Source organism: Columba livia, chromosome 10, assembly GCF_036013475.1.
Source record: "Columba livia isolate bColLiv1 breed racing homer chromosome 10, bColLiv1.pat.W.v2, whole genome shotgun sequence".
In the NCBI taxonomy this organism is placed as follows: domain Eukaryota; kingdom Metazoa; phylum Chordata; class Aves; order Columbiformes; family Columbidae; genus Columba; species Columba livia.
In genome coordinates this window covers 17,433,875-17,460,110 of record NC_088611.1, presented here as the reverse complement: position 1 = coordinate 17,460,110, position 26,236 = coordinate 17,433,875, and the positions used below count along the sequence as shown (strand labels likewise).

Sequence of the window (26,236 nt, the reverse complement as noted above, 5' to 3'; positions counted from 1 at the left end):
CCAAACATAGAAATACTGTGCTTACATTCATCAGACAGATACAATAAAGCTGTAAGTGAAAAGAAATTGAAGAGAGGAATAAAGCCAAATTAAGTAGCAAGTGTTTATAAGATCAAGACCTAGACCACTAGCTCCTACAATGTGGAATCACTCTGGCACATCTGGCATCCAGTGGCCAGGAATGAGCTTGATCCTTATGCAGAATTACCTATAGGTAATTTAAAAAGCCCAAGCCACTTACTGAATTAGTGGTGGGACCCTGCATGGTGGCTAAACATCCATCTCTCTGGTGTCAGCTAAGGAAGGCACTAAATGTAAGGTATCCAGTGCACCTAAATAAAACAGGATGCAAAGAATCGGTAGCAATATAGATTCACTTTTCTGGCTACCTCCTGCTAGCTTTTGGACCCAAGCATTTAATTTTAACAACTGATGCTTCAGAAATCTTGGCATTATCACCTACGGGTGGCCAGCTCAGTTAAGCAAGTAAATAAGTCTAAAACCTTTTAGGTCAAATACTTCTTTTATGCCTAGTTTTGAGGATGACATGTCATTACAAAGAGCTTGCGTTACACAAATGCTGTATGATGTGCTACTGGGTCGTATTCATATCAACATGACAGTCCAGAATATGAAATGAAATGTGAATGAATGCACTGAAAAACAACAAATCAAACATAAATAATCAGTCTTCAGGTTGAAGACAGGACAGTGCTGGTTTATATGAAACAGCCCTTGGAAAAAAAGTTACATTATTTGTCTATAACCTAACTAGGCATTTAAATAATTTTCAGTTAACTATTAGCACACTCGGATGTCATTAATTTGTTTTGCTTCTACTTTTCAAAAAATGTCTTATTAGTGGACCACTGGATTGATTATTTAATGGCAGCAGGCTTTAAAGAGCACACAAATGTCTGCATGTCCAACATCTGTGCAATATCAATACAGAACAATGCCAAGACCAGAAGAATTGTGTGTTTTCATGATGAATTTAGGATAACGTCAGTCACAGTCCTTTGCTGGGAACATCATGCTGAGATGCCAGCCGAGACCCCCAGACTTAGCAGGAGCTTGGGCTGTCAGAGCAGCCCAGATGGGAACTCTTTGAAAAGGATTAGGTCTTCCTCTGAGTCACAGGCAAGAACACAATGCAGTTTCTTATGAAACTCAGAGTAAACTCTGTCCAAAACTACAGGAAAATATAACATTTATCAAATCTAGACGCAAGATACAAACAATCGCGGCTAGGTGCGTGAATACTTTGGAAAAAAGAAATCGTCAACCACAAATAATCCACTGCAGGCAACCTAGCTGCATTTATTCAATCTGATTGAGCAGAAAAAGCATTATTAAAAGAATTAGCACATCCCATCCTGAGATTTATTTGTATGGAACCAACTGGTGAGTGAGATCATGTAAGAATTGATTTTTGTGCCTTACTTAAAAAATAAGGTTATATAGAGACTAAAAATCACTACCCAAGTTGTCCAGAAAGTCTTAAGCAAAACTAAATCAGACCTACAATTTACCCAGTGCATATATACATCTGATTAAGGGGTAGTAAAAGCTGTTGTAATGGAGAAATTACTAAATACTTCTTTTTATTGGAATTTTTTAAAGTATGTCACATATTTTGAAGACACTGGGAAAAACATTAATTCATTTACTAACTAGGTCAGTAAAAATTGCTGTAGCCAAGAGCTCTATTAAAAATCCATAATGTTACCTTAATGGAGGAAAACTAATAGAGCTCTTTTGGAATTTCTCCATAAAATTAATATTGTAGTATTTTAGTGGATGTCTTAAATAGTTTAAATAGACATTTTTATTAACAGACCTAATAATAGAATTAAAACAAATTAAAACCATTACTTTCTCTAGGAGTAAGTATTTACATTCCAAGCATCTTAATGGAGTTTATTCTTAAAAGAATTTAGAAACAATGTCCATTATTCAACGCTGTGAAGCAGGAATTGGCTATCTGGCATTCCCACACAGAAAACCTGCCAATTTGCAGCTACTGTGGCACTTACTCAGGGCCTCTCTGTCTCAACCACTTTGCATGGCAGCCGCCCAGAACCTCAGCCTTCAGTACCATTCACCTCCTTGTTGAGAAGCATTAAACTCACCCAGCAACCAGGTAACAAAAAATAAAATAAATAATAATAATTAAAAAAAAAAAATAAATCTGGGTAATCCACAAGGCCGGTAACTGTAAGAAAAGTCTTGTACCAGATATCTGCTCCTACCACATTTCCCTGGGTATTTCACCACTTGCAATTATGCCCCTGTTTTATGCCATGTTATCCTGTATTCCTTATTTCTGTGGCTATTTCTGCTTGCCCATGGTCTAGGCATATTTGCAGCCAAATAAAACCTTTATATTTCAATGTAACTACTACATTTATACAGTCTTAAAATCACATTTGGCCCTTTGAAGAGAACCGCAAAGGCTGATGTGGCCCCTAGTGAAAATTAGTTCGGCAGCCCTGCCTTAGAATATTGTCACCATCTCAGACACAGACAACATTAAAGGTGCTGGAAATGGCACATCCTGCAAAACCAAGCACAGCACTGGAGGCAAGTTTTTGGCAAACTCTTCCAGCTCACAGGATAGCAAGGGATGGTGCAGGAAGCGCTGTGCACCTTGCATGGCTGGAGGGAACCCAGACTCACAGGCAAACTTGATGTGGTCACCACCCTTTACTCCTGTTGGTGGGTAGAAAGCAAATTGTGATATAGCTACTTTGGCCAAAAGCAGCCATGGAGCTTATGCCTGGAACCAAACCCCGCAGAACCACAGACAAATTTTGCTTTGAGTTCACAGGGGCATTTCTCAGGGGGTTGATGGAGAAAAGGGAAGCCCTGACCTGACAGAAGAGCCCTGAAGTTTATCTTGCTATTGAATTCTGCAGGCTTCCTTTTCTCTTCCCAAATGAACAAACTGATGAATTTCTCACGAAACCACTGCATATTTAATAGCCAGTTACTGTACATGGGCAATTGAAATTAATGCTTTTGGAGTTTTATTGCCCTATGAACATTATGGCGGGTCTTAGGTTAGATGAGTACATTTTCCTGACATGATAGAGTTGATTATAAAAGGCGTTACCAGCATTAGTTTTGCATGCCAGGGTAACACATGCATATACATTTCAAACTGATTTAAAAAAATCACATCACACCCACACCTTGCTTACCCCATCACACAGGAGCACAGGGAAAGTTGCTGTGAGACGGCTGTCTGTGCAAACACAACCCGCCACAAGATCCAGCACAGCTCCCAGGCTGGACACCTCATTATTAACAAAAACTTCTACCAACAACACATCTCCATTGTGCAAGTCTCACCATCAGAACGCTGATTTGCCACAATTAAAACAGCAGATTACGCAGAAGTTATTTGGTATTGTGAAATCAATAGTGATAGCCAGATTTTGCTTCTTGTTCTCGAAGTTAGGTTGGAATAGATATTGGCAGAGGTATAATATCACGTAATAATTGATGCCAACATGGGAATTATTATTATATTTTAACTGTGAAATGGCTTGCCAGGGAGTTAAAGCCCTTCCACAGCAGCATTGCAGCATTCAGAAAGCAGACCAGAGCACTATTTCAACCCATACCTTACCAGACACATTAAAGGACTGGATCCAGAGGCCATAAAAGCTCCAGGAAACTTTTCACAGTCTATAATGAGGTTTGTATCAGGCTCCAGGTCCCAAAGAGCCATCCCTAGTTTTGGTATTCATGTTTGCTAAAATTACAAAATGTCCTTTCATTCCAGAGAATCTTATCAGAAAATTGATCTCTTTTTATATAAAGCCTTCAGCCAAGGTAAAGTCCTTTCAGGAGTTTTATGGTTTCCTATCATTCTTTTTAAAACCCTCTGGAAACTGGAAAATATGCTGATACTGTTTCTATGTTAAAAAGAATGATTAAATAAAAGAAAAATATAGTTCTCAACTGTTTGCAAATATCCAGCCATTTCTAGTTTCTTTAGCAAAAATTGTAAAGGTTAATAGCAGACAGGTAAAAAAAGGAATCCGGAGTAACACAATTATTTACAGAAGTATCTATCTGAACATTATCTCATTCAGTTTCTTATTTATAAGACCTACAACTGTGCTCTCTCTATGTATTTAAATTAAATTATCTAATGCAAATGTTATATACGAACAGCTCAGCAAGACACTGTATTGTAACAACACACCATATTCCATGTAAAAGCAGATTGCTAGTTCTGGGATTGTAAATGTGTCAGACAATAATTTTATTGCGTTGCAGGTAGCAGAACACCCAATGTTCTTGTTCCCAAATGGTGATTGAGTGATAGTTTTTAACATTGTCTAATGATCACAAACATGTGGAGTCTTGTGTTAACATCTGGTTTATGGGCAAAGTCACACACAGAACCCACTCACAAAACAAATAACCCCCTGCCCTCCAAAAGCTAGAATTAATAAACAAGCATGCGCTCTTTCATTCCTGAAGAAAAAGTAGCGGGGCATGCTGCAAATATTTCTAGGTATGTTTTATGTAGTGTAACTAAGCAAACAGATCACTTTGTTCAAAGAAAGTTCTTAGAAGTCACAAGCTCTAAAGAGGGAGAAAATAGTTTGTCAGGAACATTGAAGTAACTGAACAATCACAGAACTAAATCGCATGATTCAGAACATGGCAAAACTCCCACTGTAGACAAGGAGAGCTCTGCCCCAGGACAGCCTGAGCCGGTACTCTGTGATGGCCACGCAAACTCACAGACTTCTAGAGGTAGAAACACTGTGTTGGTTATTCTATCCTTATGGCTCAGTTTTTCAGGAATGTGTATCACATAACAAATAAAACCCCAAAGACTATCAAGAAATCTCCTTACTTAGCAAGAGCTACATCTTACTTAGAGATCTCCTTCTACAAAACGGTATTAAACAGGCTCCGCTGTGGGCATTCCAGCCTTTTCACATTTATTCCAGCATCGCAGAAATTACAATACGATATATTTTGCCTTTAAACTATTTTTCTTTGTTCTATCCCTATTTTTTCTGTGGGGTTGGACTTTTTCCTAGATGCCTAGATCTTTCTAGATGTGTGTTCGCAGTCTAGAGCCCTGTTGCTGGTGTGACTTCCACAGAAGTCATTGGCATTTGCAAGGTAGAGCAGCAGCTCTGTTTAGGGCTGAGAATGCAAGAAAACCAGTCCCCCACAGCTCTGGAAAATCCCATCACACACCTCAGACCAACTTGCACCTCTTGCTGGGATGGGAAATATCTAAGCTCTGGGGCTGCAGAAACTGCTGCACTGCAGCGGAATTTATTGCAATTGTTTAACAGAGCATCAAGGACACTGTGGCCCTTTTGCAGGTATTTAGAGGGAAGTCATCTCATGTCCAAGAGGCTCATGAAATCCAGATGAACGATGAGAGTGAAAATCTACTATTCTATAGCACTGAAATACAGAAAAGGAAATTCTGCTCTGAGCAGAGGGTGTACACAAGGCCTGTTCATTAAACATATTCACCAAAGGCGTCAGCTCAGCAACACTCTTGCGCTGGGGCCACAGGTGCATTATCAAGATCTACCAATGCAAGCAAGTTTAAGCATATCAGTACAGACTTGGCTAAGCACTGTAGAGAGCCACGGGCTCTGACAGCCTCTCCCTTCAGCATCACTGAAACTGTCACAAGTCTCCCTGTTCCCCTGAAACAGCAGGACACTGCTGCTCTCCTACCACGGCAGCAAATAGCCCGTACTGTGCGCTGCTTTCCGTGGAGATCAGACTTCTCAAAATCCCAAAATGCCATAGCTGAGATTTGGATCAGACTCAGCATCGCTGTCCCCTAGACCCTAACATATGCATATATTCCCTTTCACGCTCTCATCCTTGTAATTAATTGAAGAGGCATACATTTTAACAAACTGGTTAATTAAACAGAGTTAAGTTGCAAAATTTAAGAAATTTGCCACATTTATACACATAGTAACGTGATCAATTACTTTCAGCTCATGTAGACGTATTGAGAACTAACGAGGTACTTAAAACATGCAAGGAGAAAGTCTACTTTCTATTTCCATGCTGTAACTTAGTGCTTGTTAGGGATTTAGCTCTTTATCAGTTTGAGCTATGGCACTTACATTGATAGAAGGCCTGTTAGCTGTGGCTCCCAACTGCATTAAAAAGCCTTTTAATGCAGTTTTGGAGTGGCATACATCTCATTATAGCGCAAAAGTGGGCAAACACTGAAGACCACGTTTCTGGAAAATACTTTGTCTGAGAACACAGCAAGTAGGAAGCTTGTCCTTTGAAGGATAACATCCACCTCACTCATAATTTAGATAAGTAATCCGGAGACCCTTATAATAAGAAAACCTTTATCGTTTCTTTAAAGCTATTAAAAAAAGACCTGCAAAGGTAAAGTGCCAAATTCTAGTACTGTTATCTTTATGGGTCACTTTTAACAACAAACCGCTCTTTCTCCCAATACAAAACACAGTGGTAATTTATTTCTTCAAAGAAATTGCACTGAGAGAACATCTACAACACGCTACACTTCATACACTGAGCTCTAGGTTATTTCCTGGGAAGCCAATTTTCAGGCAGCGATTTCAACATCTGAGCACAGCCTTGGATACAGCTCCAGGCACATCCAAACTTTCTCATTAAGTTAGACATGCAATGAAAATGTTGAAAGTTGTTTGAGGGTGAGAGAAAAAGGATACAGATATTGTAAAGGGACAAGAAAGAACAGAAAGAAGCGGGGAAACCTTTGGCTCCAGCATGGAGAGTTACAGCCGCATTCAGCCCAAGCCAGTCTCACCATGCAGCTGGTCCCTGTGTCCGCTTTCTGCACAAGCACGCTGGCCAGCCCACAGCAAAGCTTTGCTGTTTAGCAGATAAAACCAGCTTATTTTAAACTATAGCTCTCACCACGCTTTCTGCCTTGTCAAACCCTCTAGAAATTTTATTTCCCTGGCCCAAATATTAAATCAGACCCTGTGCAAGCAATAGCTCTCAGCCATCGGGCTGTCTTCCAGGTCAGTACAACACCTTTCCCTGAGGGACAGGGACTCCTCGTCCACAGAGGGAACGTCACTACATGGATATATCAGCTTGGCTTCCTAGGGCCATTCATGTTATGAGGGACATCTCCAGATGACCAGGAGCTTCTGGTTTCCAAGATACACAAAATATCCTTTTGCAGCTCTATCAGTCTAAAGTCTCCCTTTTCTTCCTTCAGTTAAAATGGCTCAGCAACTTAATTTTACTCATGCATTTGCTGTTCCTTTTTGCAATGTCCATTTACAACAAGACAACATCCATCAGTACAACACCACTTCAAATAGCAAATCAATCCTGGATGGGAGGCTCAAGGCAGAAGCTGCAGGAACAACCTCCAATTGGAGCAGAAACTTTTAGAACTGACCTTCAGCTGCTAAGGGCAGGAACGAAGAAAAACCACTTCCCCAGCCGTGGCCAAGTGAAACAGCAGAAAAGCAGCAGCAGAAGTTGGGGCTCCTGAAGGAGGGTTTAAATAGCTGGCTCCAGATCCAGCTGTGATGCTACTGGGTCCACCTGCCTCCAGCACAACATTGATTACCCACCCTACACTACACAGGTCTGCTGTTAGGAGGCAAAGAAGCAGCTTATCCCCTGATTCACTCTGGCTGTGGGCACATCCCAGGGCTGATGCTCCCCACGTCTGCCAGAATTGTCCTTGGGTTTCATCAGCCACCTGGCAGAGGAACTGACTCTGCCCTGAACAATCAGGCCAAATCAGATCTATGGGATTTTGTGGGCTTAGAGCTGGGCATCAGGGCTCCCAGTTTAAAATGAGAACTGGGAGCAGGTGGGTGGGTCCACCAGCTTCTCCTCCCTGCTGGAGATGACAACCTGCAGAACGGGGGAGAAGGAGACATCTATAGGCGATGCTTGGATTTGTTTTTTCTTGCACTCAGAATGCATGTGCTCATATGCAGTATGTTCAGCCTGAATATACTGCTTTCTGTAGCACTGATCATACATTTGCTTGTCATTGCAGTGCCTATAAGTAAATACAGAGAAATAAATAACAATACTTAGCACTTTAAGCCCATTAAAGCATTGGCAAATTTTCACATGAGATGGTCTTTAAAGCGTGATGTATGGCAATAAAATTAGTTCAGAAAGAGACAGCTGCATAAAAACAATGTACGCCTTCACATAAAACTGTGAAAAATATTTTGACTGGCACGGATTTTAAGGTAGCTTATTTACTCGAGCTATGCTTCAGTAATTTACAAAATACAGAATCTGATAAACAGGAGCGTCAGATGCTCATGGAGAGGAAGTCCAATGTGCACTGATTTCAGCTGATGAGTTTGAAATCACATTAGGCTCATATCAAAGATTTATACCCCACATTGGGGAATGATCACACTTCACAGAAACTGACAGCTAACAAAGTAAAATTAAAAATAGTAGTAGGAAGAAAAGATGATTACCTAAAAATATAACATGAAAGGAATATCTAATAACTAAAGCTTAATTATTTTTAAAAAATCTAGGAGCATCAAGTTAGAATTAAAACTAACATATATATTTTTTAAACTGTGCTTCTGGACTATGTGTGTCAGAAAAAAACATCTGATCTGTGTCTTTGATCCAGTTAGAAATAACAGAAAACACTTTACAAGACAGCAATGCAAAAGAAAAACAGATTCATGGGAGCCTCCACTCCTTATTTATAGCTTTATGCAATTTTAATCTCATATCCTTCTTCCTGTCCTTTAATTGAAAAGCAAAATTTATACCTAAGAGCAACAGTGCAATGAGAGATGGTGCCTGTAGATTGGATTTGAGTCTCTAAAGTGAACCGAGTCACATGAATGATGCAGTGTTCTAGTTCTGGTGTGCTCTTTGCTATCTGTTTAATGATGTTGTGAGACAAAGGCACAGGACCAGCAGCAGTGGGCTGAGCTGGCTCCTTCTTACCCTGTTTTCAAGTGGTGACTCTAGCAGACTCAATTCACACAGGCCAAAGAAAAATAGGACATCTTGCTCTCTGGAAATTGTAAAATGGGACAGAAACATCATTTTTAAACAAATGTTAAAGGTGCGTGTCTTTTGACAAGACCTTGGGCTTAAAAACATAGATTGCTTTACCTTTTCATATCATATAAAAAGTTTCAAATAGTTAATGACAATTGCTACTGGTTCTCCAGTTATGCCTGGACTACCACTGAGCCTGCCTTGCATGAGGAAGGTCCCGTTCATGCATTCTCTTAGTTGTCCATATAATGAATTCTCATTACAAACTGAAGCCTGTGCAGTCACATTAAAGACCATTTATGTTCTAATATGTACACAGGTCTTAATTCAGATTATATTCTTCTAATTGCATTAATTAATTACTCTCTGATGAATTTTACAACACCTCATTTCTACGGGTTTCTCCTGAAAGTACATTGAAAAGGTCAACAACATGATCAAATGCTACCTTGTTCAACATGCTTTGAAGATTATAACTATACCTAATTTGAAGTATTTGCAATTAGCACATATTGTAAGCTTTCAGTTCTATGAATTAATAAGATCCTTTTGTATCTATTTACCCTGCCAAACATGCGTGCACGTACCACCCAGCTGCTATTGTTAATGAACAATTTCAGCTCAGTGAGGACAATGAGATGTCAGCATTATTTGGTATTTTTCTCAGGCAAAGGTCTCCTTCTGCCTGAAAGTTTACCCCCAGTGTCTGCAGCCTGATGAGGACTCTTGGGACAGAAAAAGAATACCAATGAGTTGATATTTAATGCCACAGATATTAGTAGTACTCTATGCCTTTGTGCAATTTTTTTCACGAAAAAATGCTAACGTGAGGAGAAACTACTGAGGTATCGGGTACTCTGTGGTGACCGCTGTCCATAGCCACTAAGCAAAGGAGAGGCACAAACCCAACGCATTCCTGAGGCTGACAGAAGGCGCGCTTTTCTCATTCAGAAGGGTACAGGTAACAGATTAGTATTCCAGGTATTGGTTGATTTTCAGCTCTTCTCTGAAAGCTACACATGCACTCGTACCCCAGAGAGCAATATAAGAGAAAGACTGTCAAGCTTCATCTTTGCTGTAGACTAATTACAAAACCTAGGAGCCTAGTTTGCAAAACCAGGCTTCCTTTGCTGCCTACCCACGCTATTTTATGTATCTTAACAATATGAGGGCTAGTTTACTATGGTAACAGATATGCTCAGTTTCTGGGTCACTTTGAAAGAGCAAAACAGGACAGTAATAGTATTTGCAGCACCATTAGAACGAAAAGCTGGCAGTAGGCTAACTTTACTTCTAATTAATTACCTGCTGAGATCACAACAATTAGTTTGTTGATTTGAATTTTACCTAGAATATAAATGTGTTTTAAAAAATATTTTAAAAAAGCAAAAAGCAGTAGTTGCAAAATTGATGTCTGGTTGTCATCTCTTGGGACAGGATCTCTCTCTAACACTCCAACACAAACATACATGGCTTTGATTGAAAGCCCATCGCTCTCAGGAAGATTTGATTACTTTCCAAACACAAGCAGGAAGCATCATTCCTCAAAAAGCCGTCTTCCAGAGTATACCTGGGGCTTTCACATCACCATTCATTTAGGGTAGCAACTCAAAACATAGCCTGTCCCACAGCAACATCATATCAAACTTCATTTTGAGAATGGCTCATCTATAAGCCTGTCTACTGCCTGAATATGCCCAAAACTGCCCGGAGAGCTAATGACTAGTTTAATGATTAGATTTTAATATCCCTGAGCTGCTACCACATCAACCCTTTCACTGGATTGGATTCATATGTACCCTACAGAGCCATTTGTGCATCTACTTGTACATCCTCAGGCATGTTCTGTGCTGATTTGCTCACTCTCTTGGATGCAGTATCTTTTTGGAACACAAAGAGCTAATTATAAATATAAATAACAATTTAAAGCCTTTTATCCCTCAAGGCAAATTTTCCTTGAGCCTACATACATTTAGCATATATGTGGCTTCCACATCTCAGCTTGAAGTATTACAAATGTATTGGTGAGTGTGAAACTCTCCAGATTTGTTTATATTCCTTATATTCACATCCAATTGAAACTAATCTCCTTTTCCAGGATCTGCCTTTCTCCACCAGTGATGTCAATACAACAATCTCTCACCATCAAGAGAAACGTGAGTCAGGGCTCTCATTAGAATAGTTTCATTAAACCCTCTTTATTGTCCCAGAAGATTCAGGAAAAGAAACATTTCTTTCATTGCTCAGCTACAACCAACTGTGACATGACTGATAATTGACCTTGACATTTGAGAACTTCAGAAGACAGCAAATTACTAAGAAGACCTCTAAGTCAGGCAGGTGAAGAGAAGTCAAATAGTGAATAGCAAGAAGAGCAACACAGCCAACACTATGTAAATCAGGAATTGTATTTAAGCCAACATATTGCATTATGCATGAAAAGGTGAGTAATAGCAAATAGTTTAAGAAATCTGTCTACAATTAATGAATCCTAAATAGCTTTATTAATGTAGGTCAAATTCTATCTTCTTGTGGGAATTTGACATTTACTAATATGCTCCTGTATGAATTATTCAAAGAAAATATATTAAATATATATACGAAATTGTATTGACTATGCTCTTCACAAAGGCTGCATTATATTTGTTTTACCAAATCTACACAGGCTACTTAATTTCTAATGCACTAAACATTAATTAAATAATATTCAAATCATACTCTAATATATCTAAATCCAAATGCAATGCAGAAGTCTGCAAAATATTGGTTTCTTTGTAGCCTGTAGCACAATGTCATCACCCATCACAGAGCAGGTATTCAAATTTTGTCTGTTGTTCTTGTAAAATATAAACCTAGTATCAATTCCCACTGTGAAGAAAAACTATGATTAGTAATTAAATTACAGTGCATTAAACTTACTTAACTTAAGTTCACCAGCTGGGAAAATTCTATGCCTCTGGGCTTAACAATACCTCTTAATCTTGCTGTTGCCTGTACCTGTTTTTTTAAGTTGTATTCTAATTTTCTTATTGGAATGTCATTAAAAATGGAAATGTCGTTACTCCTGTTAATGCTTAAAACCAACAGCATAATCCTGAATTTTAATTAGTAATTATAATTAATAATTATTTCATTAATGAAATGTTTAGTTGCTAATTGTCTTTGAGCACCCCAGTCCCTAGGCTTATAAGCATTTCACAACATTTAATTTCTCACGGTGTCTGATTAAGTGGAACCATCAACCGTATTCACTTTTAACACTTTCACGTGGTGCGGTACTTTGGGCCTTTTATTTCCTATTTACACCTGTTCAAATGGATGGCTTTGAGGCCTGATTAGTGTTTCATTAATGGAGAAACAAATACTTCGAGTATGCAGCAGATAACCCAAAGGTATCTGGGAGGTAAAATTAGTTCATCCAGGTCTCTTTCCACTCTCTTTGCTCTAAGTGCAAATGTAGATCTTAATTTTCCACTCTCCCAACACCACACAGGTCTGGGCTCATCCACCTGACATTCGGCAAGACAAGAAATGGTTGAAATTAGCACCTATGCTGCCTTCAGAGGAGGAGTGGGCACCTGAGGGTCCCATGGTCTTCACGGGCCACTGCACCCCCAGGTACAACAGTTGGGGTGCTTGGAATTGCATAGGATGACCTTGGGCCAGTCTGGTTAGATGTAGACACAGTGTGACATCCGGGACAGTGTGACATCTTTTGAAAGACAGAATACAATGTGCAAAATTTTGCAACACGGAACTTACTGAACTATGACAAAAATGTCTACCAGCTCTCTCTTGGGATTAATTAAAAACAGATGCTGGCTAGCCAATGGCTGGGATAACAAACTGCCTTTTGTTGTTGTCAGGCGGTTGGAGGGTACAACGAATTCAAATTAAATGGCTTAGTTTATGTGTGTGTGCTTTAAGAGAACTAACCTCTCACTGACTGCACTGAACTCAAGCAAAACTGCAGGGGAACGACTTGAGCTGCAAATCCCTCTGGCCCAGGACCCATCTCCATCAGTCACCAGTGGTGGGTCCCACGGAAAGCGCAAAATAACAGGTTCAGCATACATTGATACTTCCCCAAACTCTTCTGCCATTCTGGATTTCTATAACCATGCTACTTTTATAGGCCACTCTTAAAAGTCTAAAAGTAACTAATAGTTATTATATGTATACTACAGACACGAGTGTCATGCATTAGACATCGTCCTAAATACAACAAAAGAAAGCTTTAGAAATGATGACAAGTCACGGCGATAATTGCTTTTTGAAGCTGTTGGGCTGTATAAAAATTGGGTCACTGATGAACAAATATATCACTGCTAACACTAATATATTAACCTTTAATTTATAACTGGAACTCAATATGGAGTGTAGCCAATTTGATCTGCAAAAGGAGCTGTGAATCTTACAAGGAATGACTGATATTCTACATCGCCATTTCCCGAGCTCAGGTTCACAGGTTACTGACAGCCTGTGCAGCCCTTGCTGGAAACCTTATCTGGTCCATAGAGGCATAAAGCCCACTGGGTATTTTTAATTTAATGCTCTGTGATAAGGCTGCATGCTGCCCCTAAGAAATTATGAGAACTAACAGGTGGATGCTGGCCCAAAAGACTGGGAAGCAGGAGTTCTGGATTTATACTGAGCCTACATTCACTGTGTAACATCTTGGCAATTCAAAATAAGAATTAACCTGAAGTTTTGGTGAAAAAAATGTTAACTTTGTTTCTACACAAATCTTATTCCAGGAGAAGTAAAATAACAGAAATACTTAACATTTTTAAACCTGTGTATTTTTTTGGTACAACAATAAAATAGCATTCCTTTACGTTACATAACTTAAGTGTCTGCCTATCTTGTGAATACACACACAGAGCATTCTCAGGGCAGGGGGAATCTCCTGTGAATTATTTGCTGCTTATTTTACACTGACTACTCTTTACCAAGCCTAATCACTCAAAGGACATATTTTTTCCTCCTTTTCAGAACATGATGCTAAATATTTGATGGCTACCCACAAGAGGGTCAGCAAAAATATTTAGAAATATGGTGGGACGTACATGTAAGGAAGGGCTGGATTTTGAAAGAAGGCACATTGTGCTCAGGGGGGTACCTCCTTCAGTCAGTGCTCAAGTCCATTGGCACAAGTTGGAGTATTTGTCTTACAGCTGAAGGTTCAGAACACAAATCTCAGCCCCAATGCACTCAGGGACAAGAACTGTATAAAATACAGTAACAGAAAACAGACTTCCTCATGGTTCACCATCTGGATATTATCTAATTTTTAATTAGGCGACAGAAGACACGAAGGAAGCAACCTCTCTGTAAGGTGTGGTCTACACCCAGGAATATCTGACAATGCACACATCCAAAACCATGATATTTGGAGACAAGGGCATTTAATTGAGATTTATACCATGTTTTCTTGGCTGCACAGGAAGTAAACATGCAGAAAGCCAAGAGCATTTTTCTGTGTTATGGTGGCTGAAGGATGACAGAAATACATTTCTACTTACTGCACCTCTAAGAGCAACGGGGATGCTGTGCTGCATGTACTGTTATGTTACTAATGTAGTACTTGATTCAGTGAGAGAAATTCTTAAAAGATCATTTTGAAGCAGATGGGGGATCAATAGTTTCCTGTACAGTCTGTACTCTCTGTAGACCAAATAGTATTCATACATCTGAAGTTTAGCAGATGGTGTTTTTGCATTAATTTTCTAAACTACCAACTGTAGGATACTCTGTTTTCAGAGAACCAGTTGCCTTAAGGCTTGAATTTTTAAAAGTATTTCAAATGTTTTCATGTGTTGTAAGCACACCTCTTTCTCAGGTTTTCTCTCCCAAAGGTGCTGTTCTCATTTTGGACCTCAAAAAAATGAATTGGCAACAGGCTCAGACATGCAGGTTCATACTATGTTTGTAACAGGAGGGTGGAATATGGCAGTAGCATTTCCCGGAGGGCATCTGCCCCATTCTGCCTGTCCACAGAGCCATCCCCTCTGCAACAGCACTGTGTTGCTCCTTATAAGGAAGAAAACCAAACTGGTGGGTGGTAAGTACAATAAAACCATTCAACATACTCACAGGATGCCAAGAACCATTTGCTTCTGTTTCAAACCAGCCTCCAAAGCCCACTCCACACTTGGAGCACCTGTTTTCATCTATCCGCAATTCTTTTCTGATTTAAATTATTTATGTAAACAAAAGAAAACTTGAGGAATTACTGGATGGCGCAGTACGTCCGAATATTTTAAAGATAATGGATTCTTCTTTTCTGGCCAACTATCGCGAGCCACGCTTCTGAAAATGTGACTATAGATATATACTTCAGGGCAGAAAAAGTTGCATGAAGGTCGCTGTCTCATGGATTTTATTTGAGTTCCTAAAGAACCCCCCAAAACTGAGAAGTCTTTGATCCACACCAAAGGGGGAGAAAAAGAAAACTTCAAAGAAGAATAAATATTCTCCTACTTTGCACCTGTCTTAACTGCAGCCAGTGTGTATTATTTATCATCCTCACCACACTTCCGCATTGCTCTAAGCATGTGCCGAACTCATTCAATTTAGCTTTTCAGTTTGGTCAGCCTGCCAGGAAGGAGTAATCTTGCCTTCACCTTCCCTAGCCCTCTTCTGAACATAAATATAGTGTGACTGCTAATTTGTTGATTTATACAAGGTTTAATCCACTAGAGTCATAAAATATTAAAGGAATCTTTCTTCAGTAAATTTATGGCTAAATAAAATCGTAGCTCTCAAGACTTGCAAGAAACTAGAGCGACATTTTATTTGCTTGAAATGCATTTTCTGATTCAGTGAGGTGGACGGACATGGGCAGGTTACTTACTGAAGCCACAGCGTACGCAATGTGCTTGGGTGGTATCTTCCCAAAAGAGAAAATTCGTTTCCTTATTTCACACAACAATGCAGCTAATGCCTTCATCTCATCTTTTATTGTTACTGCTAAATAACTGTAATGAAGGAGCAGATAGTTTCCGCTATAATTAATGCAAAATAATTAAGAGAAAACCCTGAATTACTGCAATTTCTCTACTTGAAATGTTTGTTTAGATGCTTGGTGGGAGTTCTATAAGGCAATAGAAATTCTGAGTAATCAGCATTTTTAAAGATTCTGTCCCTTACTTACATGCCTACAAGTTAGATTAAAGAAAGCATCAAGTACAAGTATTAGTTTTCTTGCAACAGATTATTCAAGTGTATCAGAAAAATACTAGAGAGTGTGAGCTCAATGAACGTTAAAATATGCAGATTTTCAATGGGAAAACTAACAGCTTCCATTTTTTAGACATTTATTGAAGAGCCTACTTTTATAATAAAAATGGTTATTTTCAATAAAATATGCTATTCCTCATAGAAAAAAATCTTTTATAACGAGTATGTTTTAGATCGCAGTCAGAATTGTTCTTTAGCTTGCTTTGGAGGCACTTATTGACAAAGTTAAAAATGATTAAAGATTTTAAATCTCCATGCATCATTTTCTAGATATAATCACAGCGTGACTTCACTGATTTTCAGCCTACAAGGCAGAACATCCAGTTCTTGAAGAAGACCAATTAACAACCAATCCTACAAATCCTATATTTTCTATGCAATTTTCAGATTCTGGCAGCTTCTGAATCCCCAAACTTTGCAGTATTGCAGAGAATCTATTCAAAATATGTCTGTGTTGCTCACGATAATCTCTTTGATGTAACAAAACAAAACCACAAACCCAAAAGTTCTGCTGTCTCTAAGGTTTTTCTAAACAGGGGATTAAAAAAATTACCATCTTTAGCTGCTGTTCTCATAGCAAGGCCGCATCAGAAGGAATAATCTTCCTTGCCTCTTCATCACAAAAACAAGAGTGTTTCCTTAAGGACATAGTTGTGTGGGTATAATCTGATTTACAGCTGAGATCACTCCAGACTTTACCGTAAGCTTGCAAAACTTGCCGTGGATGGAGATAAAGGGCTTTGCCAAACTTCTGCAGACACCGAAAGCCCTGGCACTGTCCTACTGCAACTTCAGCTTTAGCCACTGCCAGGAGTCCCCCGGCCACCAGCCCCACTGGCCCCACACTCAGCTGCACAGCTGTGGAACACCAACATTTTTCAAAATGCTGGGCACTAGGAAATATTTACTCAGTCATCTTTGTGTCAGGATTGGCACCATCTAATGAAAATATACCTTATTTCAAGCTATTTTTTTTATAATATTTACTTCATCTCACTACTTATCTACAGGAAATCATGCTGTTAACATATTTGGGGTTTTAACAAATGCGTATGTGTAGCATCTAAAGCCTGTTGTTTCCTTCCATCTTGAGATTTTCCTGTTTTCTCCCTGTACTCTGATGTTTCTGTACCTGTTGCATAGGAAGCAGTCTGTCAGCTGGTAAGTCAGCTGTATCGCTTCTTAAAACTGAGTTTCACACTACCTTTTCTTCTGGTTTATCTTTAAAAACCTGCACTGTTTAGCAGTCATCCTCCTGCAGAGCTGCAAGCAGGCTGCTCCATTGCCCTTCACACTGGGCTCATTTATCACCATTCACTTCCCTCTCAGACCTTGCCTCTTTCTATAACAAATGTTCCTATAATCTCTTTTTCTTCTTTCCCTTAAGCCTGCACAGGTACTTGCCAGGTTCTGCAAACCTCAGTATGGCATTAGGCATAGCTTTGACTTCAGCCAAAAGCTCTGGGCCAGTGCACCTCTGTTCTTACCTTGATGAGTTGCTGCAGCCGGCTGCAACTCCAAATAACCCAAATTCTACCCTTACACGATCCTTTGCTCCTCTCAGATTTAAATCTTGCACTAGCCCTAAACTCATCTTAATTTAACTTAATGCTGATTCCTACAGTGGGAGACTCCAGCCATAGGTCTCCAGGCAGGGGATGCTGACTTGTTATATCAGATGCTATCTGCCATGAAATTGCCAATACATATTTTACAACCCTGCCGGAGAGGGGCCAGAGGAGCCACAGAAATGATCTGAGGCTGGAACAGCTCTGCTGGGAGGACAGGCTGAGGGAGTTGGGGTGTTCAGCTGGAGAAGAGAAGGCTCCAGGGAGACTTTATTGTGGCCTTTCAGTGCTTAAAAGGGGTCAATAAGAAAGATGGGGACAGACTTTTTAGCAGGGCCCATTGCAATAGGACAAAGGGTGATGGTTTTAAACTAAAGAGGATAGATTTAGACTAGATATAAGGAAGACATTTTTTAAGATGAGGATGGTGAAACACTGGCCCAGGTTGGCTAGAGAGGTGGTGGATGAATGATCCCTGGAGACATCCCAGGCCAGACTGGACGGGGCTCTGAGCAGCCTGAGCTGGTGAAGGTGCCCCTACTCATTGCAAGAGGGTTGGACTAGGTGACCTCAAAAGGTCCCTTCCAATCCAAATAATTCTGTGATTCTATGATTACTAAATTACTTTTTCCATTTATATATAAATTATGCATCTAAACAGAAGTGTTAATAATTTATTAAATTGCTCAGCTAACATCAGATCTTAATTAGCCTTTAGTATATCTGTAAAGTATAAACAGGTTGATTAGAACATGCAAATTTATTATATGTCTTTTCAGCTCTTAGTACAAAGTGAAAAATTGGTTTTTGTTTGTTTGGGGAGTTTAGGTATTCCAATCACTGTGCATACTTGAAATTTTGTTGTTATTTTCTCTTATAGGCAATAAATAGGAAAGAATAGAAAGAAAAACTTAAACAAATTCAAAGTTTTACTAGTAGAAGGTTTTGAACATTCTTGGGACTTTCACTGGGAAGCACACTCTGAGTGAATGAAGTAAAGATTTACTGCTATGGAACTAGCTGCAAGGAAATATTCTGGGGCAAAACAGTGTATCACAGTTAAATCAGAAGCAGGACCCCAGGTGCAACAACACTGGGGAAATAATGATGATGGAAAAAAACCACTGATCTAATAACTAGAAAAATGTTTTGGAAGTTCCTTTGCCTTCACAAACACAGTTAACCCAAGAGGCACATGCTCCTCCTTTGCTTCCTGACCAACAAGAGATGCCACATGCTTGCCGTGGACATTTATGTATTCAATATTTCTAATGCTTACTCAGCTTTGAGTTTTATTCAGGGGTGGAGATGGCATTAATTTTTCATTTTTGTATTTGCTTAGCTTGGACCAGGTCCTTTTTCCTTTTCTGCTTTCCCTCCAGGTAGGGCTGTGGCTCTAGGAGACTCAGGTCCCTTTTCTGTTGTCCTCTTTGCAGTCAGGCCTGCAGGTTTTCCCCCCTTGGAAGCAGCTTCTCTCACAGCATCCAGAAATATATGTGAGTGTTTGGTTTTCCCCTTTTGTACATCTAAGCCTTTTCCTTGGACTTGCGAGTTGTATTCTTCAGCACAAAGTCCTTCTCAGTGAACTCTAACAGCCTATGTCCCCCAGCCCTGTTTCACTCGCTACTGGTACTGTTGCAATTGCAGAGATTCATTTTTCATCCTCTGCTTTCAGTATATTTTTTCCTAGTAGTTTTGAAAAGACATGACTATGGAACATTTCTAGATACTGCTCTACCAGTTTAAAAGTACATTTGATCTCTTTAGTCCTTGATTTTCTTTCCAAGATGTGAGAATTATACAAAAACCCCACCCCAATAACCATCTGTGTTCCTCGGTTGACAAATATGTATCTGTACACACAGAAATACATCCATAAATGAGGGAGTGCACGCATAGTGTGTGAGGATGAAGTTTTCTAAACTAAATTCTCTCTGACAGAAGAAGTCCGGCTTCAGGGGAAAGAAATTAGAGTAACTGTTAACACAAGGCCGTCAGCATTTCCATGTGAATTATCAAGCGGAAGAGTAACCATTACCATCCACATGAGAGAAAACTGTCAGCCTTCATCATATATAGACAAAAGTTTTGATATAAAAATTTTGCTAGGAAGTTTCCAAACAACAATGCCCCTTTATCAATATCCACTTTTGTTCATAATTTGTGTACTTTGTTCATAAATAAACTTTCTGAAGCCACGAGATACCAATGATCCGGTGAGCAGAGTCCTGTGACTTTGCAGAGCTACCACATTACAGTGAAATTCAGATGCAGTGTAATGCTAGAGGACCTCAGCCCTCAGATAAAAAATGATGTACATATCTCCTCTTAAATTACAGGAAAGATGTGATATTTGCCTCATCAAACAGTAAGGAGATCCTGGAGGCTGAGCTATCGCAGTTAATGAGGCAGTGCCAGACCAAGCACCCTAACCCAAGATGTCACAAATTGAAAATGGGCCCATAATTTGCAAAGTTTTTAATTTAATATTTCAATTAAAAGCCCTCCCTCGCAGATCTCTTGCAGATCGGGGCACTTTGATGCAATCAGGGAAGATAAGTGTGGTGCCTCTCTCGTACGTGAGCACAAGGCCCAGCCGCGCCGGCCTGGCTCGTGGTGGCCGTGCTGGGGCGAAGAGCAGCGTGGAAACCCGGATCTGGGAATAAATTAACTGTTGACACGTTCTTGAAAAAAGAGTGAACCTGCCCTTGCCAGTGTTGACAAATGTCCAACTCAAAAGTTCCTCTGGAAGCGTGCTTTTCTGCTTCTCCCAGGCCTAACAGAGGTTATTAACAAAAAGTGCTTTTTGTTGCTCTTGTCTCCACATCTAACCCTTTGCTTCCCAGACAGCAATTATTACCCAGAGGTCAGGGATTTCCCCTCAAGCCTGGTCACAAAGTCTCTGCTATGGAACAATCCTAAAACAGCAGACACTAACTTGGGGATCAGTCTGAAACCCGGCGAGCAGCAGCTCCACAGGGCAAGGAACATGAGTCCTCACCAACACTGGAGTCTCTACCACCTCCATTTCCAAAGGGCAGGAGAGCCAGAGTGGTTCCAATGCTGCTTCCAGCTTCCACGGTTCAGTTATGCATCACCTAATTCCACTGTTTATCTCAAATATATTGTTTCAAAATTTCACTACATGCCCCCTCCTGCCCTGGTTTTGGAGGAACAGTCAATAACCATCTCTTAATCAATCCCTCCACATTATCCTGTGATATTTAGAGATCTCTGTATTTCCTTCCTTCTTTGCGTCTCTTCCAACTGGAGAACCTTAACCTGTTCAGCCTGCCTTCTTGGGGAAGCCATGTGAATTTTCCTGAAGCTGTTTTGTCAAATGGATTTCACTGAAATTTCCTTACATCCAAAAAATTCAATTCTGTATTCAACCCAAATATAATAAATGCAATATGCCCAAGAGGAGGTTTTGTTTATAGAAAGCTTTGAGTTCTGGGAACAAAAGGGAAGGAAGATTATAAAGGATGCTGCATTTCAACATTAATTATATCAAAAACAAATTTCTGGTTTCTTCTGCAATTTCTCATCTCTGTTGTGTGTCTCAACCACAACACAGTAATTTTCATTTATTCCCCAGTTCAAATGCACATATCTCTCCACAGGCCTTTTTTAATTAGCAAAAATATTTTATAAAAAAATATTACGTCTCACAAAGTTATAGCAAACTTAACACTTGTGCAACTACCAGCTCACCAAAATAAATGCCCAGACCAGAAATTACGCTTTCGCTAAAGACGGACTCTCATTTGCAATCCTGGTTTGGAACAGAGCAGTTGTATTGTAAACCACTTCAGATTAGAAGTTCTTGCTACCCTTAGGTGATGAGACAATCATACAATTTTGTATTTAATTTGGAGGGATGGAAGGAGCTCAAAGATTCAAATTCAGTGTTACAGAGCAGACACATACCTCTATGACTGATTATAATTTATACCTCCAAATTGTTTTAATAAATATGTAATGCAAAAACTTTTGATATGCATGTAATTTTTTTATATATTGAACAAGTTACTTAAATAATTTACTTAAATTTATAGCATGAATTGTTCACACATGCTTTCAAATCCAAATCTTTTACAAGGGAAACTGGTCTAAAGATCCTGGAGACTTCCACATAAAAAACAGAAACAGGGAGGGGAGAAGGTCTGAGGACAGCAAGTGAGACATCTCATTTTGGGCATTTAATTCAAATGACATGGCCCAGCACCCTTTCCCCTGCAATCACTAGAAGCTGAGGTCCCTGGCATTGAGGAAGGCACTTACCCACCTTGAAGAGATTTGCACACATTAATATCAGTATAACATATCACTCGGCCCCGTGAAACACTCGGAGAGAAATAAATGAGAAACAAGTATTAGGATGACACTGAGTCACTTGCTTATTTGTCCATCATTTTGTTAATTAATCTTTTGCTTTGCAGTCGTGCTGGCTATTCCTTCCCATGAAAAGCGTGAGAGCTCGGCGTGATGGCGAACACGCCCCACACCGCGCTCCAGCCAAACCGGAGTGAGTAAATCTCACAGCCAGATCCTCCAGGCAGGTCCCTCTCACCGCTGCCACGGGACTTACTGCAGCTTCAAAATGACTTCAGAAGTGCATTAATGGAGCTCATTTTGCCTCAGAGCACTATTAGGAGGTTACCAAGCCATTGACTTCGTTTGCTGGGGAGAGTGGATTAATTGCCTTTGTTAAGTTATCATTACTGAGGAAAAAAAAAATTACTTTCACTGGGAATATGTGCCCCAGGCACAACGAAGCTATCTTACAATCTCCTAACTTCTTCATTTGCTGGTAGAAACTTCATCATTTTCCCCTAATTTATACACACTCATATATATTATATATATTCCAGACCAGTGACAGATAACTCGTCCAATATCTTGCAGCCCATCAGGGTTAGTAACAGGAGCTTTAAGCCACAGAAAACTACAAATCTCATTTTCCCAGTGGAATATGGCTTTATTTCTAGCCTTGAAAGGCCATGAAATGATAGGCTATAAATTGCAAGTTTTAATATCTATTTATAGGCACTTCTACAGTGCACATCTACGTATAAAAAAACTTTCTGATCTCTAAAGTTCTAAAATATATTACTGTCCTCTACCTCCAAGGTCTTTTTGGTGAAAGTCACAGATCTAAAGGAGCCAGGGTTTGCAGATGGCAGGGGTCCATGAGATGTGGATAAATACACACCAAAGTACCAAACTGCTGTCTCCCTGGATGCTACACTTTGCTAGACACTGTCCATACCAGTATCATTTTCAGACTACTTATCCCATTAATATCTAATGAACACTGAAAAGGAAACACAAAACAGTTGACCAGGACTGCTGATGCAATCAGAGTCTGGAGAAGAAATAGGTTCTTCCATGCCCGCTGTCTCCTGGGACCCACACATCACTTTTGTATGTTCTGTCACTCATCACTAACGCTATCAGAAATGGCTAAGTGTTTTCTGCCACGACTTTCTTCCACACAAGAGCACAGATGTGTAACACATGTGAAGGACAGCAATATTGAAAACTATTTGCAGGAAGCATTTCCTGGTGGGCTGTGCCTCTGCATCTCCAGCAAACCCCTGTCAGCTCTGGCTTTGCACACACATCTGTGACCCACGGTGGGGAGCGCTCCGGGGATGGCAGCATAAAGCTCTGCCAAAACACTGAACAAACCTTCTTCCTGAAATCAATACTTGTGCTAAGCCTCAGGCGCTTCTCTTGGAGTGGGGACCATGCAAGCCAAAGTGAAACTGAAAAGGCAGAAATGGTGTGGGTACAGTCAGAGCTGTTAGGAATCACCTCCAAGTCCCTTCTTGGCTGGCAGGGAGTCCTACTGCCCACAAATACACTGTTCCCAAGTCGTAAGACTGATATATCGGGGATGGGCAATGTGGAGCCATCGTGCAAGAGCCTGGAGTATCACCCTAGCTGGACTGCTGCTCCATGCTACATTTTCCCACCCTCTCTCCCCTTGCATAACACCACTGAAAGCAACCCCATAACACAAACTACCGCATTCACCAGAAGCCAAAGTTTCAACGGGCCACTTCAGCATTCGCAGGGAGCCCAACAGGCATCAGAAATAAGACCTGACTCTAACACCAGCCTAATAAGAGGTGTGGACTGGGCATGTCCCTCTCTGCCTGTCGGAAACGGAGGGAGCGGTTCCAGATTTGTGCTGGTGCACCAAAGTGAGTGGCCAGCGCGGTTTGGCAGGACCTGCCACAGCAGCGCAAAGAAGAAGACGACAGCTGCAGAGCTGATTTGAGAACTTCAAATGACTTTTGTTTCTCCCCTTTTTTTTATGTCGACACAGGCCTGAGCAGAATGCTTAATGCTGGCGCACACATAAAATTTATGATTATTTTGATAACATAGGCCTTGTCAGGGATTTTTGATTTGATTTTGGTTGGATTATCTATTGCAATGCCAATAACATGTTTCACAGTTTTTTTAGGATGCAGTGCAGTCAAGGCTGGCGGAAAGCAGAGACAAACCCACTTAAATGCGATTTGTTGGCATCCTCAATTCTAGGAGCTGCTCCCCAGGGGCAGCAAAGTTTGCAATGGTCTACAAAGACATTTCTCAATATATATTTTTTTTATTATTTTTTTTATTTCCTAGACAACTACTTCTATTAATTACTTGAATAAGATTTAACTGAGATGAAAGGCTCTGGTTTGCCTTTGATGTGAACACATAACTATCATTAACATTTTATTATTAATGGTAGTTGGGCACATACAGAAGGAAGAATAGATCCCTTTTTGTTTTAACCTAAGGCTTTGTTTCTTACCCCACCTTGTTCCTTTTACCTCTAATGACTAAAACAAGGGATGAAGAGCTGGACACAGTCACGTTAACAGCCCACAGAACACCCTTTCTGTTAGAGTTAGGTACAAGCTGCCATCTGAACCTTAGAAAGTGTTTATCCCCTGTGAAGACTTCACCTACATAAGGAAACTGGACCATAACCATGACAGTGAAATTCTCTGCATGAGAAAACTACTTTAGGAAAAAATAATTACTCTAGGAAGAGATATATTATAATGATATAACTGTAGCAATATAAGTGTTTTACCAAATTATTGCTGACCTATCTACAAGTGTGGACAGGCTTTGTATCTGAGACATTCATAATGCTTTAGGAAAAACTTTAAAGGGTATAAACACTGGAAAAATTATACTATAGCATATGGGGGGTGGACACTTCTCCGGAGCTTGGTCAAGACTTGAGCAGGATCCAGCTTCCTCCGAATAAAAGTGCATATTTTCACTTTGTATCTATTTTTCCTGTGCTTCTTTCACAGAAATACCATGTGAGCAAATTAATGAAGCTAACAGAAACTTAACTTTTTCATTTCCAGACTATATCATTTTAACTGTGCTGGTTTTATGGTGCACTAATGTTGTTGTTGGCATTTATATGGCATATTAATTACACCGCACTCAGTTATTTTCTCTGCTAAACTTAAAAGGTCATATCCTTTGTGTATACTTTTCTATATGGAAATTTGATTTCTTTAGCATACCAAATAGAAGCTAAATCAATGAAATAATGCATTTTCTATAAAACGAGTAAACACTATTCAGTGAAGGGACAGTTAATCTACAGGCTTGTTGTAAATGTTTGAGCAAGAGAATTAATGTTTTCTTCCATTTCCTGCAGCAGAGGAACTGTGCTGGTCCTGTACAGCACTGTACATGTTCTGCCAGGGCCAAGAAAGCTACACCTGAGAAAGAATAAATGAGGGAGTGTACACAGCTTTCTATGTGCATAGGTTTATACGTGCTATAGAAATACTTTCCCCGAGAAGATGGCAGCATAGAAGACATCTGATATACTACAAGCTATTAAGTTGTCACTAAGTCTACACTGTATATCTTCCCTCGAGTGCAATTCCTGGATGTTTACCTTTTTTAAAAAAACGGGTTATATTTTACCCCCAAAAAATTCCCTGCAAAAATGAAGATCAATGGGGTGAGCAGAGAAGTGTAAATATTGTCTAGTGGAAAAAGCAGCCAATGCATAAAAGTTATTGACAACAGCTGGAGCAATACAATGATTTTCCGCAGAGATGAGACTATTTCATCATGAAAAGTTCATAGAACAGGAAAATATTTATTCTGCTAGGGACCTGCTATACTGTATTTTTCACAGATCTCCTTTGTACCACAAGCTGACATACAGGACACTAGTATGAATTGCAACGATAATGTGGTTTTTGATTCTTAAAATTTCAGAAGTATGCATGATCGACAGCGTCCTGCTCCTGGGCTTGGCTTTACACGGGCAGCATTCAAGAGTGCAGAGGCTCTGTGGTCTCAGAGCGTGGTCCTTGGAGGAAATACCCCCAGAAATCCATAGAAATTTTGAT

The 26,236-nt window shown here is 39.9% G+C and overlaps 1 protein-coding gene and 1 long non-coding RNA gene across 3 annotated transcripts in view; one reads left to right on the top strand and one right to left on the bottom strand.

Moving 5' to 3' along the window:
* Window positions 1-13,962, top strand: part of LOC110362652 (uncharacterized) — a 259,684-nt gene extending 245,722 nt beyond the window's left edge. Inside the window, exons 31-32 of the long non-coding RNA XR_010475128.1 lie at window positions 11,126-11,470; window positions 12,521-13,962. This is a non-coding gene — a long non-coding RNA (uncharacterized LOC110362652). The remainder of the gene's footprint in view (window positions 1-11,125; window positions 11,471-12,520) is intronic.
* FHIT (fragile histidine triad diadenosine triphosphatase) overlaps window positions 1-26,236 on the bottom strand; it is a 537,196-nt gene that overhangs the window by 30,206 nt on the left and 480,754 nt on the right. The gene's annotated exons all lie outside the window — the stretch shown is intronic.